Source organism: Aptenodytes patagonicus, chromosome 6 (assembly GCF_965638725.1).
Source record: "Aptenodytes patagonicus chromosome 6, bAptPat1.pri.cur, whole genome shotgun sequence".
NCBI lineage: Eukaryota > Metazoa > Chordata > Aves > Sphenisciformes > Spheniscidae > Aptenodytes > Aptenodytes patagonicus.
In genome coordinates, this window is record NC_134954.1 from 6195077 (window position 1) to 6209803 (window position 14727).

Here is a 14727-nt window from a genome sequence, read left to right on the forward strand (position 1 = left end):
GGTCTTCATTTTGATAATATTCAGCTTGAAACAAGTTTACATACAGAAATGCCAAAAGTTGAGAAGCCTGTTCACTCATACTAGCACATCTTAAAGAGAAACACTTTAAAGCTAATAAATAAATTAAAAAAAATAAATAAATCTATATTTCCAGGGGAGGGGGAGTACTCACCTGTTATCTACCTAACTAGAATGGGTCTCAAGTTTTTGCATCTTCAAAATATCATTTAGAAAAGTTTTGGTCAAATCAGGAGGGTCTCAGGAGTTTTCCTTTTCTTTTTCTAATCACTGATATTTAGCACTGACTCAAGCTGATGTCTATTGAGGCTTCCTTTCCTAGACTGTCTCAAGCAGGTTATGCTATCCTCCTGAACAAAGACTTCTACCGAAATGCTACACAAAAAAGGTCAGAGGCCTCATGTATAGCAAGATTCCTACGCCACATGATACAATCTGGGAAACGGTTTAATTGTAGTTGTTGAGGAAGAAATCCAATTAAAACAGGTTAAGTTTCCGGCTTCCTCAGCGCTGGATCTGCATATGGATCTTTAGCTATCGCAAGGATACTGCAACAACAAACAAAGGGATTAAAACACATTTAATGTTTTTTAAACTGGGTAGTGCTCAAACCAATGGCATCTTGGAATTATGTGCCACAGACGCATCTTCTCGACCAAAGAAAAACAGTTTATACATTGACATTATACCTTGCAGTGACGTAATGAAGAGCAAGCTCCAATACACATACCAAATTACTGACATAGGCACAATTAAAGACATTTACCTTGTATGAAATCATGAACCAAACTACCTACCAAGTATCTATATAAAGAAACAGAAGAGAAGTTCTGTGTACAGCTGAACAAAAGGAAGTCACACCCAAAAAAACACCTGATAAACACTAAGGATTAAGCTGTCTTTAAGCTGATCCTATCATTGATAGATTCAGGACTTTACAGTGCTCAGAGCTATTCTTTCGTGGTAACTACACAGAAGAACATACAATATTAGCTTCCACAACTGCATTTTAGGAAGGTTCCAACCTTTACAGTCATGGAAAAAGTTGTCAAAAGCCAGAGTATGCACCTTTTCAGTACTCGACAAATACAAACGAGTTTGTGGGAATGAGGCATTGTACATGGGGATCGCAGAGTATGGGAATGGCAAGTGAGTGTCCCAAGAACCTGAACAGAGAGAGTTAAGATGCCAAACTTGAGCAAATCTAAATATTAGAGCTCTTTCTGGCATCCTGCTAAAAAGCATTTGACTTAGTCTTAATTTTAAGCTAGGTAATAACTTGCCATCACAAACTTTAATACAGATGAAAAAGTCTACCACAAATTCCTCTCTTCCTTCCCATATGTGCAAGTACCACCAGCCCTTTTTTCTGCTTTACCTCACCAATGACTCTTACACCTCCTCTCTTCCAGGCTACCCATACCCTTTCCTTGCACAAGCAACAACTGTAACCATGCCCATATTTTATAGTAGTTCAGTAGATTAACAAGTTGACACTAATAAGGTCTTTTTCCTCAGGGTCATAGCATGGCCAGGTCTGCCAAAGCCTGAATTCCTTGCTGATAGTCAGTCACTTCAGAGTTGGAAGAAAGGCTGCTTACTTCCTGGCAAGGAGATGTTCCAACAGATGCTGCCTAAATCTGTTCAATGCTTTTTGTTACCTCCCAGCTAAACTACTGCTCTCTGATGTACTGAAAGGATTCACAGACTGCCAGTAATACAGAATGCATATCAGAAGAACACAAAGTTTCTCCACAGCTCTGAGATACTTATAAAAAAATAAGCAAAGCTATAGGTTTTCTATAGCTTGATCTTAGGACGAAAATTATTATTTAAGAACTAGATATTACAGTAGTTGATTTGAAAAGCCTTTGCTCTTGCAATTTGCTCTGTGACCCAATCAGAATACTCAGGAATGCACTAGTAAGGGAGACAAGACAAACAAAAGGATATTTAACTGGAGAGAGCAGCTTCATCACGATGCAAGATAGAACAACTCTCTTTACGACACCTGAGTAAAAACACACAGGGAATGGAGTGGCTTCAGGGAAAGATTAAAGAAGAATATGAAGTAGACAGGCTTGTGAAGGAAGAGGGAAAATACCTGTAGGCCCAAAAGTGAGCACAGTTTCTTCCTTCCCTCCCCTCTGCACAGTATCTTATCACATCAAATGCAAAAATTAGGTATTTCATAAAGGCTGCAGCCTCTCTTCATCCTACATCTGTTTTGCTAATCAAAGATACTCAGCTAGGAACATGCACCTCCCCATCCCACATATGATTAATGAGCAATGAAGCGTTTTAGTAATCACAGTATCTTTACTATCTCTACTTCCCCACTTCAAGTCTTTGAAATAAATCTTTTCTCCCATCAATTATTTCCTAGCACCTCCAACCCCCATTAGCTACCAAACATGCTGAATTAATTGTACTAACTTTGGGTCAGTCTTCTATGCTTTTCAAACTTTATTTGTATGTTTTCTTTGTATTTAAAGGCTCCCCTGGCAGAACAGTTTTGGAACATAGATACTGTGTATTGCAATTTGAAAACAGCCTGATCTGTCCAGCACGAACTTCTTCCACAGAACTGAAAGTTAAATAGTTTGAAAACACTGCTCACCAAACTTGCAGTATCTATTAAGAAACAGTTTCAACTATTTCCTATCAAATGTCTATTTTGACTAATTAGAAAGCAGAGGGTATAAAGCTTCTAACATTGAATTTTCAAGTCAGCAGTCTGGTGTTGCAGTTTCAAATATCAGTATATGCCATTAGCATATACTAACATGACAATATTTATTACATTAAATAGCTGCATGATAAAAATCTGAAAGTTTCAGGGCTGCTTTTTTATTTTCAAGAAAAACATTTCAGATGTGGTACAGCAGTGTGTGTTTTATAATGGATACTTTTCTAATTAAAATGACAGCATAAACATTCTGTACACATTCAAGTATGACAGACATTCTGAGCCAAACCTTTTTTCATAACTCCATTAACTCTAAGCTTAACAGTGACTACACTTCCTTATACTCTTCATACAAGATTTAACTTACTACTAAAGTTACAGTACAGACTAAGGAGAGAAAACCTAAACAAGCCAGCCTTTAGGGCATTAGAGCTAGCAGTCTGCACTACACAGTTTTTCAGCTGAACTCCACTGTATCTTCCAAAGAGTACTACAGTACTGATGGAAATTAAAAACCCAACTAGATTTCTTGGGAGACATGCTAGTGAGTGTGGTCATCTAAATAAATTAGAAAAGGAAAGTTAATTCTTCTAATCCAAATACTAAGTGAAAGTCTTGTGTACTTGGTAGAAGGTAGTTTCCAACTACTACATATATTTATCCAAAGTTCCTACCTTTGAGTATGTTATTATTTCAAGACCCTTCTCTTACAGAAATACCTCAGAAGGTACAGGGATAGAGTACAATTCTTAGTTTCACTCTAATGCCTGTGCAGGCCATTTTCATATTAGAATTCAGCACATCAAACTTCAGGAGATGGTCAAAAATATAGATGATTGCATCTGTACAAGTTTATACAGACAATTTAAAACCTAACATTCTGAACTGTCACCAATTGTCACCAGTAAAAGCTTTTAAATTCTGCTGAAGCAACCTGAAATAAGATGAGCTTCTCCTCCATTCTCCCACCACAAATACTACTCCAGTCTATGCAAGCATAAAGAACAAAGCAGCTTAGATTATAGCCAGTCACAAACATGTATTTTAAAATTCTTCACACCTCAAAGCTGGGCCACCAACCTTCCTAATGACACAGCAAACACACACCAAGTATAGGTGCAACTGTAGTTTGTTGCCATAACCTGGAATACTATTAACTAGTAAGAAACTACCTTGATTTTGGATGCACCTTGACTTAACTAAACTTAGACATTTAAATCACTATATTCTACTATAGGTTGAGCTTCTGCTTCTAGCTGCCACAGGTCTGGACTTCCACTAGTCACCTTCTGCTTCTGATATTGTCAACAGAAAGACCAAGCCCTTCTGAAGTAGGCTTTTTTAACAAGTTAGATAATACACATAAAGATAGGGGCTTACAAGCCCCAACTCAGCTATGTCTCACACAAGCTATCTGAGAATCAGATGAAATCCGGTAGTTTGCATCTTCTCTACTTGTCACACTCAGTGACCTCAGAGCAGCATTCATGAGTCAATGGGCACAAAACTCTGGGTCCTTGAATTCCTTGCCTCAGCTGTTCAAAGCTTAAGCGTGCCAGGTTAACATCTTTAGAACACCTTCCCTTAAGGGAACTAAGCATAGAGATCCCTGTGGGAGCAACTACCTTTCGTGGTATAGCTATCACATTTATGACAATACAGCTACAGTCAGTGGTATAAGAACTGAACACTTACACATACTTTTGCACTTTGTTCTTTCTCCTCCTGTTAGCCTTTAGGTGGCAACTAGATATTTTAGGCTAAAAGTCAGGCATTTAAAGTATTCCAATCAAAAGTGATCCAAAAAACACACTAAGGATGCTTTAACAAACAAACAAAAAACCTTACTATTTAAAAAGAGATCCCATTATTGTTGACAGTATTTCCAGGAATAGGCCCTCTCCTTTCTTGAGGAGCTAAGATTTAAGACTGGTTCTCTCAAATACTTTTCACAGGACTGCCTACCTTCCTTCACTGTGTCAGTAGGGCCATGAAATTGTATTTGTTGACTCCATGAACATATGTAGATAGACGTTCTCACTGAACCAGAGTGTAGCAAAAGAGTACAAGTGATCTTGATGAGGACTATTACACTACAGCTTTCCACCCCTGTCAGTTTCAAAGCTGTGTTACAGCAAACACACTACAGCAAGAGTATTTTTGTCTAAAGTACTTTCATCTTTTAGACATAGCTGGACTTAAAATATTCACAGCTACGTGAATGTGCAGTCGGAGGCTCAACGTTGAGAAAAACAGTCGGAAATGACAGTTTCTGTAAGCTATGGGTGCTTAAATATTTGTAACACTTGAAGGCAGGCAATAATCTTAAACTTGTGATGGAATTAAATTTTGAAACCCTAATTCAGTAGTGACAGGACATCAGTAGATTCCAGAAGTGAAAAATTTTTTTGACAGCAGAACTCAGGACACTCACTACTATTTTCAGGCTTATAGAAGAGAGGTCATTCATTATCTTATTTCTGTTTTGTTAAATCCAAGACTATTTAAACAACCAATTGCTGCTAAGTAGCATCCAAATAGAATACATCACCATATGAGTTTAGCAGAAAGTATTTGTAATGATAAACAGACTATTACCCATAGAAGGAAACTATGAAATAAGATGAAAGCTTTATTATTGTTACAGCCTTGCTTATTTCAACATAAATACCCAGGTGATATGGTTATCTAAAGTCAGAGCTGTTCCCTCAAAACTCCCGATTTTTTCCAATTTTTTCCAAAACTATCAAAACTTACAAGTTCCCTTTCCCCTTCTCCCTCTCTTCCCCAAAATAGTAAGTATGCATCAAAAATATGGAACAGTAAATTATACTGAGACACAATGCTATGAAGTACAATAATACCAAGCAGCATGGATATCCTATACCTCAGTACTAAAAACAAGTAGTTTTGCTATAAGCCAAGCCCTTGTCAGTGGACATATAAGCATTAGTGACTACGTGTTCCAATCACTCACAGAGTGATACTGGAGGGGAACGGGGGGTGGGGGTGGAGGAAGAACCAATGCTTAGGTATATATATATACCATTACAGAGTAACTGAGAATTCTCCAGTGCTTTTGTACAAAAAAGTATTTATCTGGAATACTCTACCCCGTCACAGTTGGCCTTGGTCAAGAGATGAATTCCAACTGAAAGAACAGAAAAGTGCTCTTACAGGAGGTGACTAATAAAGCCTGTATTATTTAGCCTGGCAACAAGAAGGTTATAAATGTTTTCTGTTAAGTGCCAAGGGTAAAACACCAAGAGAAGAAAATTACTTAAAATGAGATGATAGCATTGATACAGTTAGCAGGCAAAACAGTTATGAGAAACTTTCAGGCTGGAAATTAGATGATCTTAAATTTCAAGAAACAACATGCTGAAAGAATCTCCCAGGAGACTGAAGAATTAAAAAAGCAAGTATGAAAACAAAACCAACGCATGCACTTAGCTGCTTTTTAGATGGCTGCAAGTTAGAGATTTAAGTGATGTACCAAGAATATTAGCAGATTACACTTTTGACATTATGAGGTCTCTCACTAGGCTTATTTCTAGATAGTAGTACTTCACTGTCCTTACAGAGAACTGACAAATACCAAGTTCTGTTGCTCTACTAGGCCAACCAACAAAGAGATGAGATGCTCATGTTGCTCAGGACTGAGACGCTCAGGTACAAAAAGTCCTTAAAGGCTCAGTTCCTAGAAAAGGCTAGCACCCCCATGTTGATCTTTTTGCTAAGGGAGTAACTGGAACACCATTCTTGTTATGATAGCACCCATTCTTTCTCAGAAGGTAAAAAGTCAGAGAAGACACTGCAAGGAAGCCAACCTGTATTACCTGTAGTTTGTGAAGCTTTCTTGTCCTGTCCCATGGTACCTACTACTGAAACTCTATTGTGACTAAGGAAAGAAAACTTGTCCCCACACCTTCTGCTGGGAAGGGGGGGGGAGGCAGAAGATTGCTCTCCACAAAGCAAGTTACTGCAGTAAGCAGCAAGTTCTAGGATTTAAAAATAAAAAACCACAAACCATACACCACACTTTTGGATAGGGTTATTCTATGCAGAGGTTGTTTATCCAGCTTGATCCTTCTATTGCTGTGTCACTCTGTGCCCATATGTTCACATTTGATATCTCCCAAATGTATGTGTGCGGGGGGGGGTGAGGTGGGGGGGGAGGGAAATATGCCAGAGTTGATACTTTCAGAAAACCAAACCAGCTACTTGATTTTTTGGAAAGAGCTCCATGTAGAACTAGCAGACAAAAACACAGGAACACTATGAAAGTGTAACAGAGATTCTGTAATTGAGTTATTAACAACATTCAAGACAACTGAGATTTCAGAATGGGTTACAGAACAGAGAAAGTCAAAATACTAATTTAACTCTGTTAGATCAATTAACAATATCACCTGCTATCTAGTTTTGATTTGCCATCCTACTGAGCTGACTTTCCACATAGCCTGACATAATTTTGTTGAAGGAAAACAACACTGCAAATCTAAAAATCTGTAAGGAAGAAACCATTTCTTAGTTGAAGGTGAACAGCTTTTAGATGAAAACACATTAAGCAATTTTGCGATGCACAGCAACCTACTTGGCTTACTTCCAAATAAGTCTCTAAAATGCTCCAGCACCACTAAAACAAGATTAAAATTAATCGCATTAATAGTACAGGTGAGATCTAACAGGGTTTCCAGTAATTTCAAGTGGCTGTGAAACTGCAACAATGAAACAGATACCACAAACAGAGGCAACACTGGTTTAGAACAGTCAGACTGTTAAGAACAGTTGACAAAGTGGTTCTGGTGACACTACAGATGATGTCAGCAGGAAGCATAGTTAGAATTCAAGTGTAAGATCTCAATCCGACAGAAACTCAGACTTCATCTGAACAAAATACATGAAGTAAAGAGTTTTGAAAAATACATGATACAACTACATTAAGTTTATCTATTAAGTTACCTAATAGCAATCTACTTTATTTAAAACTACAAGAATAGTTTTAACAGCTTTTGGCTAAGTCTGTGACAGAGGAAAAAGCCTGACGCACCCAGGGAATATACTTTACTCCAGACAACCTCTGGAAGCAATAAAGTATAGCAACAAGTATGTTCATTGCATTGTATTTTGAAAGTGACAGATTGAGATTATTTTGCTTGTCGCTTCAGTGGAGTCTCATAGGCAACTGCATTTATTTTAAGTGTGCGCTTAAAAAGTAACCCATTACTACATTTGTATTTACCTCAAGTTTCCAAATATACAGTTCTCAGGTTCTAGCTTACTTGAGTTCATCTGCATACAGCACAGTTAAGTCAGAATCTTCAGTGCCCATTCTGTTCCAACTCCAGTTCGGTTTCGGCAGTATGTCAAGAACCCCTAAGCTATTAAAAAAAGAAAAAAATTCCCATCCTTACTACCGTGACCATAGTGCTCGAGTATTTAAACATTAATGAAAGGCATTTAAGCGGTACCGTTCCTTCGCATACTAAATTCCACAAAATTAATCTTTCCTCTTCACAGTTAACCTGAAGAGAGCTCAGTTTCCACTTTCTCCATGGAGTATTTAAATTTGCAGATTGAGGTGCTCAGTGGCATTTCTCCTAACAATGCTTCTTCCAGTTCGAGTTACAAAGTGCTGATGAAAGTTTTGAGCTGGAGTCCTGTTGTCAAGTCTAGTATAAAACATGGCTACGTTCAGTTGCAAGTCTACAAATACTTGAGGTAAGTAAATGACAAATAAGGAGTATGCAGCGGAACTATATCAACTTAAAAGTTGTCATACAAGAAATCTGAAGAAAGCATATTTGGTATCTTATTTTTGGCAAAGAAATATATTTGTTCTTCTGCCAAGCTTACTGTAACTGAGCAAGGGAATGAAACTAACTTCTTTAATGCATAATCTTATGGTATAATGCAGGTCTTCAATTTTATTACCAGTGTTTTATTGTAGAAAGCTATCTGCTAAATAAATCAGGCAGAATACTACCAGAGTAAGATATGGCAGCATGCACTGTCATTACATAAACATGAAAAACATTGTGGAATAGACTGTAGCAGATCTTTAAAGCACAGCTTTTAACACTTGGAATCCTGGCTTAAGTTATGCAGCTTCCATCACCTTCTTTAAATGAGATACAGAGGAAATGGTGTTTTCTCCAGAAATTTTCTAGTTAACTTCAAATCAAGTTGCATTTTTATGTACACCAATGGTATTCCTGCCCCTTCTATTTCTTGAATCCATTTATTTTGATTACTGGTGTTACTTAGAGATCTGAAGCCTAGCTACCTAGCTATGCAGCTTCTTCTCAGGTGCTATTCACTCAGGCTATGTCTGTCTGCATGCTCTGGTTCCAGTCAGCTATTTCCCACCTTCCCCTCATCCCTTTACGATGGATGAGTTCATCAAGCTATTACACCTGAAACAACTGCAAAAGTCAAAACAAGTGAAGTTTTAAAGAGAAGTTACAGTTCCCAGTCAGTAGCTTGATTATAATAGAGTATACCCTCAAAATAAAGAGGAAGAGAACATTTACTCTCTAAGGAAGGAAGAGTTCCAAGTTGGTATTCAGCATACAGCCTATTAATATGCACCTTCAGCTACTTTCTTCATTAGTTCTCTTTAAATGCATAGCCACATCTCACCTGTGATCAGAAGGTTCAGTTACACTGCACACACCTTCCAGGAAGGGACACTCTCTATACCGAATAAGCTAATTACATAAGGGGTTTGACATTAGAAGACACAGAACATTATTAACATGGATAAGATGCCATCTTCTAGCCCTGATGTTAACCACATCTCACAATATTATCTTGTCAAAAAATAGACATCTACCACAGACTCATATTCCACAAAGGTATATGATGTAAAGGCAGCTTCTCCTCACTAACTCCAGGAGTTAAAGTAAGCATCTAATCATTATACCAGCATCAAGGACATTTAAGGCAAGTGCCTTGATTGTTTGGGAGGGGGAGCGTGCATTTTTTCTTTTTCCTTTTCTTTGGGCTGGGGGGACTGGGGGGAGAGAGGGAGGCAGGCATGGGGGATGTTGAAGTCCACCATCACCAGTGTTACTATACATTGTTTACATCTTTCCTTTTTTGCTGCCCCAACTCATTTATATTGCTCCTAAAAAATTCATGTTTTCAACTTAGACAATACTACATAAAAGTGTATTTTTGATTTCCACATTTATTTACCTGTACTTCTACTTTTACATCTAAGCAGTCTTGGACTAAGAAAGGAGGTACAGAACAGACTTCAAACACAGAAAAGCCCACAGTACAGAGAGAAGATCGTTTCTCCCACCCAGAGTGGGTAAGACAAACCATAACAAGCTCATAGCAAGGCAAATAAGGCAGAAGTTAGACATGGAGAAAGATGAGGGAGAACAAAACAGCATGCATGCTTTCTAAAAGCAAAGATAGCGTAAGACTAGACCTAGTTACCTTGGAGCATAAGTATGTACTAGATGACCTACGAAGGTTTGTCCCAGGCCTATTTTTCCCTAATTGTTCTACCTTCAGGAACTATCCCTAAAAATCAAAGTAAAAATTCCTCATTAGAGTTACTGCTCTGCATTAATAACAATCGATATTAACCATGCTTTAAACACACAACAGCAGTCAGCCACAAATCTGAAGGAGATGCACATTGCTGGTATTGAGTCTAATGCCCGTCTCATGACTAGACAGCCTTCTGAAAGTTTAACACCTTCGTCCCCAAATAACACATGTACATCAGAAAATAAAGAACACATTTGTACTCTTTCACTTCCACCTTTACAGAAGTCCAACAAATAGTTTCCCTTCTTTATGCTAAGTTTACTTATTTGGATGTTATGCAATAAAACAAGGGTTGTCAGCAACAAGTTACTCTGAAAGCAGAATAAACATGAAATATACTTTGCCTTTCAGATCTTAAAAAGCCGCCTTGTTCAAGAAGTACCAGGGACCTTAGCTTCCATTTTGAAATACCAAATTGCTCCCTACAACTCAAGGTTCACATTCCAGGAGATGACTCAGACCCTTTCATACCTTTTGAGAAGGTCAAATCTTTGCAGTTCAGCATGCACACTTTATTGTGGACACCATTGCAAAGCAGACCAATCCATTCAGAAGACACTGAGAAACTGTGACTTCCCCCTGCTCCATGAGACAAGCATTGTACTGCTACACATTATAGAATCCTTCCAGTTTCCTCTCCATATGTACCTTTGTAGGTTTGTTGGTTTTTTTTTTTTCCTTTCTTACCACTCAAGAAGATGGAGCTATTTTATCAGTACAGTGATCAACGAAAAACTATTTATTCAAGAGTAGATAAAGTCAAGTGGTGAACAGAGCCAAGTGACCTCCAGAGGTCCTTTCCAAACTGGCTTACGCTATGAATCATGGCAAGAGAGGCTTTTTTGGAGCAACTGAAGGCAACTATAGCTTGAACACCATTGCTAGTACTTCTCACACATCTTTAATATTGAAGTCCAGTATTAAATCACTGTGATTAACTTTGTTGATATACACCTAACTTTTCCAGTTTTTCCTATACAAGTCTTCACTTCAAAAGTTGACTATCTATTGCTCTTATACATGGCCATTTTTTGCCATATTTGTACCAAGCATGTTCATGAGTCAAGTAAGACTGGCAACATTCAGTACATTGCAAGACAAGCCTTATTATAGACAGTGAGAGTAAACAGATTGGTTATGTGTGCTCGAACCCTGGCTGCCAGACAGAATTAAAGGAGAATATGACTGCATATTTACACAGTCAGATTCTACCAACTTGATGAGAAAAATTTTATCACATGGCAGGATTAGGAGAACAATTGCCCTTCAAAACTAACCTTCGCACTAAAGTAATCATCACTGGTATCTGAAAGCATGCAGTGGAGAAGCTAGTTGACATAGTGCTGTCTTTCACACTGACTGTACACTTGATATCATGTGTAGCTAGAAATTTTCTATTTCCAGAAGATTGCTGAATTCACGTTTTAAAGTCAATCATTTTGTTAAAAAAGACATCCTGAAACAAGCAGCTACATACAAGCATTTTGTCATACTTGATCACCAGCGAGAAGTCTGAAAATAGTTCTGCTCCTTGAGAAACACATTATTTCATGTAAATTGAAAAAATATCAGGAAGGAAAAAAGAAAAAGTTAATGTGACGGGTTTTTTTGCAGTTACCAACCTCATGTCCCGAATCAAAACTTAGCTATGAAAACATTCAACAAGAAGTTGGTTCATATACTGCCATAAATCTGCTATGATACTATATATAGATTAAAATATTAAGAGCAAATTCAAAGTAAGTATTACTTCTTCAGAAAAATAAACCCACTGACCCAAAGGTAATCTGTTACCCTACCAAAAAATTCAGATGTACTACTACCTTCAGAGTCAGTACTGAAAGGGGCAATGACAGCTTGGTGAAAAGTTTCCACTATTAAGAAGGTCATAGAGTCCACAAAGTATTTTACAGGGAGTGCTACTAATTTGACAGGTGATGAACAGGACACGATCATCCAACAGGGCAACGGGAGATCCCAGAAACATACAGATTAAGTTTTTGACAATGTGACAGTACACCATGTCGTACAACTTCGGGATTTGATTATACTTTGTCACAATAATTTAGTCTCAGTGTGACAGAAGACAGACCCATGATCAGAAGTGTTCTACATGATGCTTACTAATTAGCTTGTTAGAAAATATAGCATGGCCTATAAACATAAGATTAACACAGATAGTTCTGAGATTCACTTACGCTGCAAATTAAGTACAAACATGTAGGTTAGTCAAACAATAACCTTCCTACTCATGCTTCAGCTTCATTGCATAAAAACAGAAGGAATTTAGTCAGGTTACCCTCCTGGATTGTCTCAAAGTAAATAACTGAGTAAATACTTATCAGTGATGTAGAGACCCACAAAAAAATTCGTCATGGCTTCATTCATGACATTAAAGTCAACTGCATTACGTTTTCGCTAAACTGCTGCAGAAGGACTACAGTGTCTTTGTTGCCTATAGCTTTGGACCTCAAATTTAGGAATGATTTTATAAGAACAAGTTTTAATTAAAAATTTTTTTCTATAATATTTGCATTCTGGGTTTGAAGACAAACAGTTAAAGTGCAATACAAAAAGGAAAATAAAAAATGAACTTGTGCATGATTCCTGATTGAGAATGACAGTTCTGATTATTCATTTACTGGGAAGATACAGGTTGTTTCCCTAATGGTCACTTTGGCCTGAAGAACTTTTGCACGACATCAAAAGACTCCATTTTCATAAGCCTCTTATTCAACAGGTCGGCACTCCTACTGAAGCAGATCTGCTATATTAATAAGTAGTAATGCCACACTGTTGGCAACCTACAATTTTTCTACTAACAGCTAAGACCTTTTTAGGCTCCTACCTATGGAGCCATCTGGAGACTGAAGAACATTCAGACTTAAAGTTGTCAGTTCAAGCTTACTACTCCCCATTTTTTCAGAGAGACCCTAGGGTTGGGGGGGAGAAAAAAAAAAAAAAAAGAAAAAATCAGATTACCTGTATTTCTACCACAGCAACAGGATACACCGAACAATAAAAACTGAAAATACCCTTCCATTTTAAGATCAAAAACAGTGTATGTACAAAACAGAGCCATTCACAATCAGCTACATTTTACAAATATAGAAACTATTACAAGTTAAAAACACGTAAGTTTCTGAAAACTAGAAGTATTATTTACAGTATTTACTCACCAGAACACTGCTTTTAAACATCTTAGTTCAAACATAACATTAATTGTTAAAATATTAGCTGCAAAAACTTAAATACTAATATTTTCATAAATATATTTCCTTCCTATATTTATTAAATAGGCTACCAAACAATAGAAAGGTATACAGTTATTTTTCAAGTACTGCTTTCATGTTCACTATGCATATTTTTATACATATATAAAAAATAAAATATATTTAAAAACTTTCAGCATAATGAAAAACCTCACAAATCTGTTTGAGCAGAAATCAAATACCAAAAAACACACCCCTGTACAATTAGAAGTCTAGGCTTGGGGGTGGGAGGGGGGAGAGAGAGAGAGAGAGAACTGGAGAGAAGAGAATATACCAGAGATAAACAGAAGTAATCACAGCAATGCTTGCTAACTTTTAAAGTCTTACAAAGAAAGTATATCCACAGTGACAGTTCCCCTAAGAAAAGTTTGTAAAATTAATTTAAATTTTAAGTCATTAGAATTCCTCTTCTTTCTCACTATGAAGGATGTACTTCATATTTGTCAGGTGGTAACTACTCAACTCCTCTTTCTGACAGTCTTTAAAGCACCAGGAAGCTCAATATTAGTAACACATACAATACATAAACTGTGGAAGTTATCTTGTTTGAGTAAAGTTTTGTGTTACGGTGTTAGAACCTCCAGATCAATATTATTTCTGCTGAACAAGGCAGAAAGAAAAAAAAACCACTAGACAATCTTTTGGAAAAAATATTTCAAATTAAAATTATTATTGGATTGCTACACAGAGTAAAACCACCCTCAAAACAAACTGCACACACTCTAAAAATGTTCCCAAGTTGCATGCCAGACTTACAGAATAAATTTAGGCCAGTACCAAGCACTCATTTCTTCCCCGTGTGTAAATGCGACACAATCAGGCCTCACATGCAGGCCTCTCTCTCCAATACAGGCAGGACCTTTGTTCGATACGTCGATGTTTTTCCCCCAAAGCCCTTGACATAACTTTCCATTCTTTCCCCTATTATTTTCCGGTTCACAGTCTAGACTTTCGGACTCCCGTTCTGTGAAAACCCCTGGCTGTCGAGAAAGCCAGTGCACTAGGAAGGGGGCGGGGGGGGGGGGGGGAAGGGGGAACAATAAAAAAGTTGAACAGCAGGAAGACGGGCCTACAGGTCTGGCGAAAGCCCCGGTATCGGTTTGTTTCCCAGCCCCAGATAACCAGAGCAGTAACCAGGAGGCCGTTGGCGTCAGTGCTACCAGCACCTCAAAACTTCTC

At 37.6% G+C, this 14727-nt stretch overlaps 1 protein-coding gene across 11 annotated transcripts in view; it reads right to left on the reverse strand.

Moving 5' to 3' along the window:
- Positions 1-14727, reverse strand: part of TRIP12 (thyroid hormone receptor interactor 12) — an 82212-nt gene that overhangs the window by 66279 nt on the left and 1206 nt on the right. Inside the window, exon 2 of one of the 11 annotated variants that reach the window (XM_076340942.1) lies at positions 7993-8091. The exons of 9 other annotated variants lie outside the window; for them this stretch is intronic. The gene's annotated coding sequence lies outside the window, so the exon portion shown is untranslated. Of the gene's footprint in view, positions 1-7952; positions 8092-14727 lie in introns of all 11 variants that reach the window. One more of the 11 variants, XM_076340941.1, reaches the window with a different exon arrangement.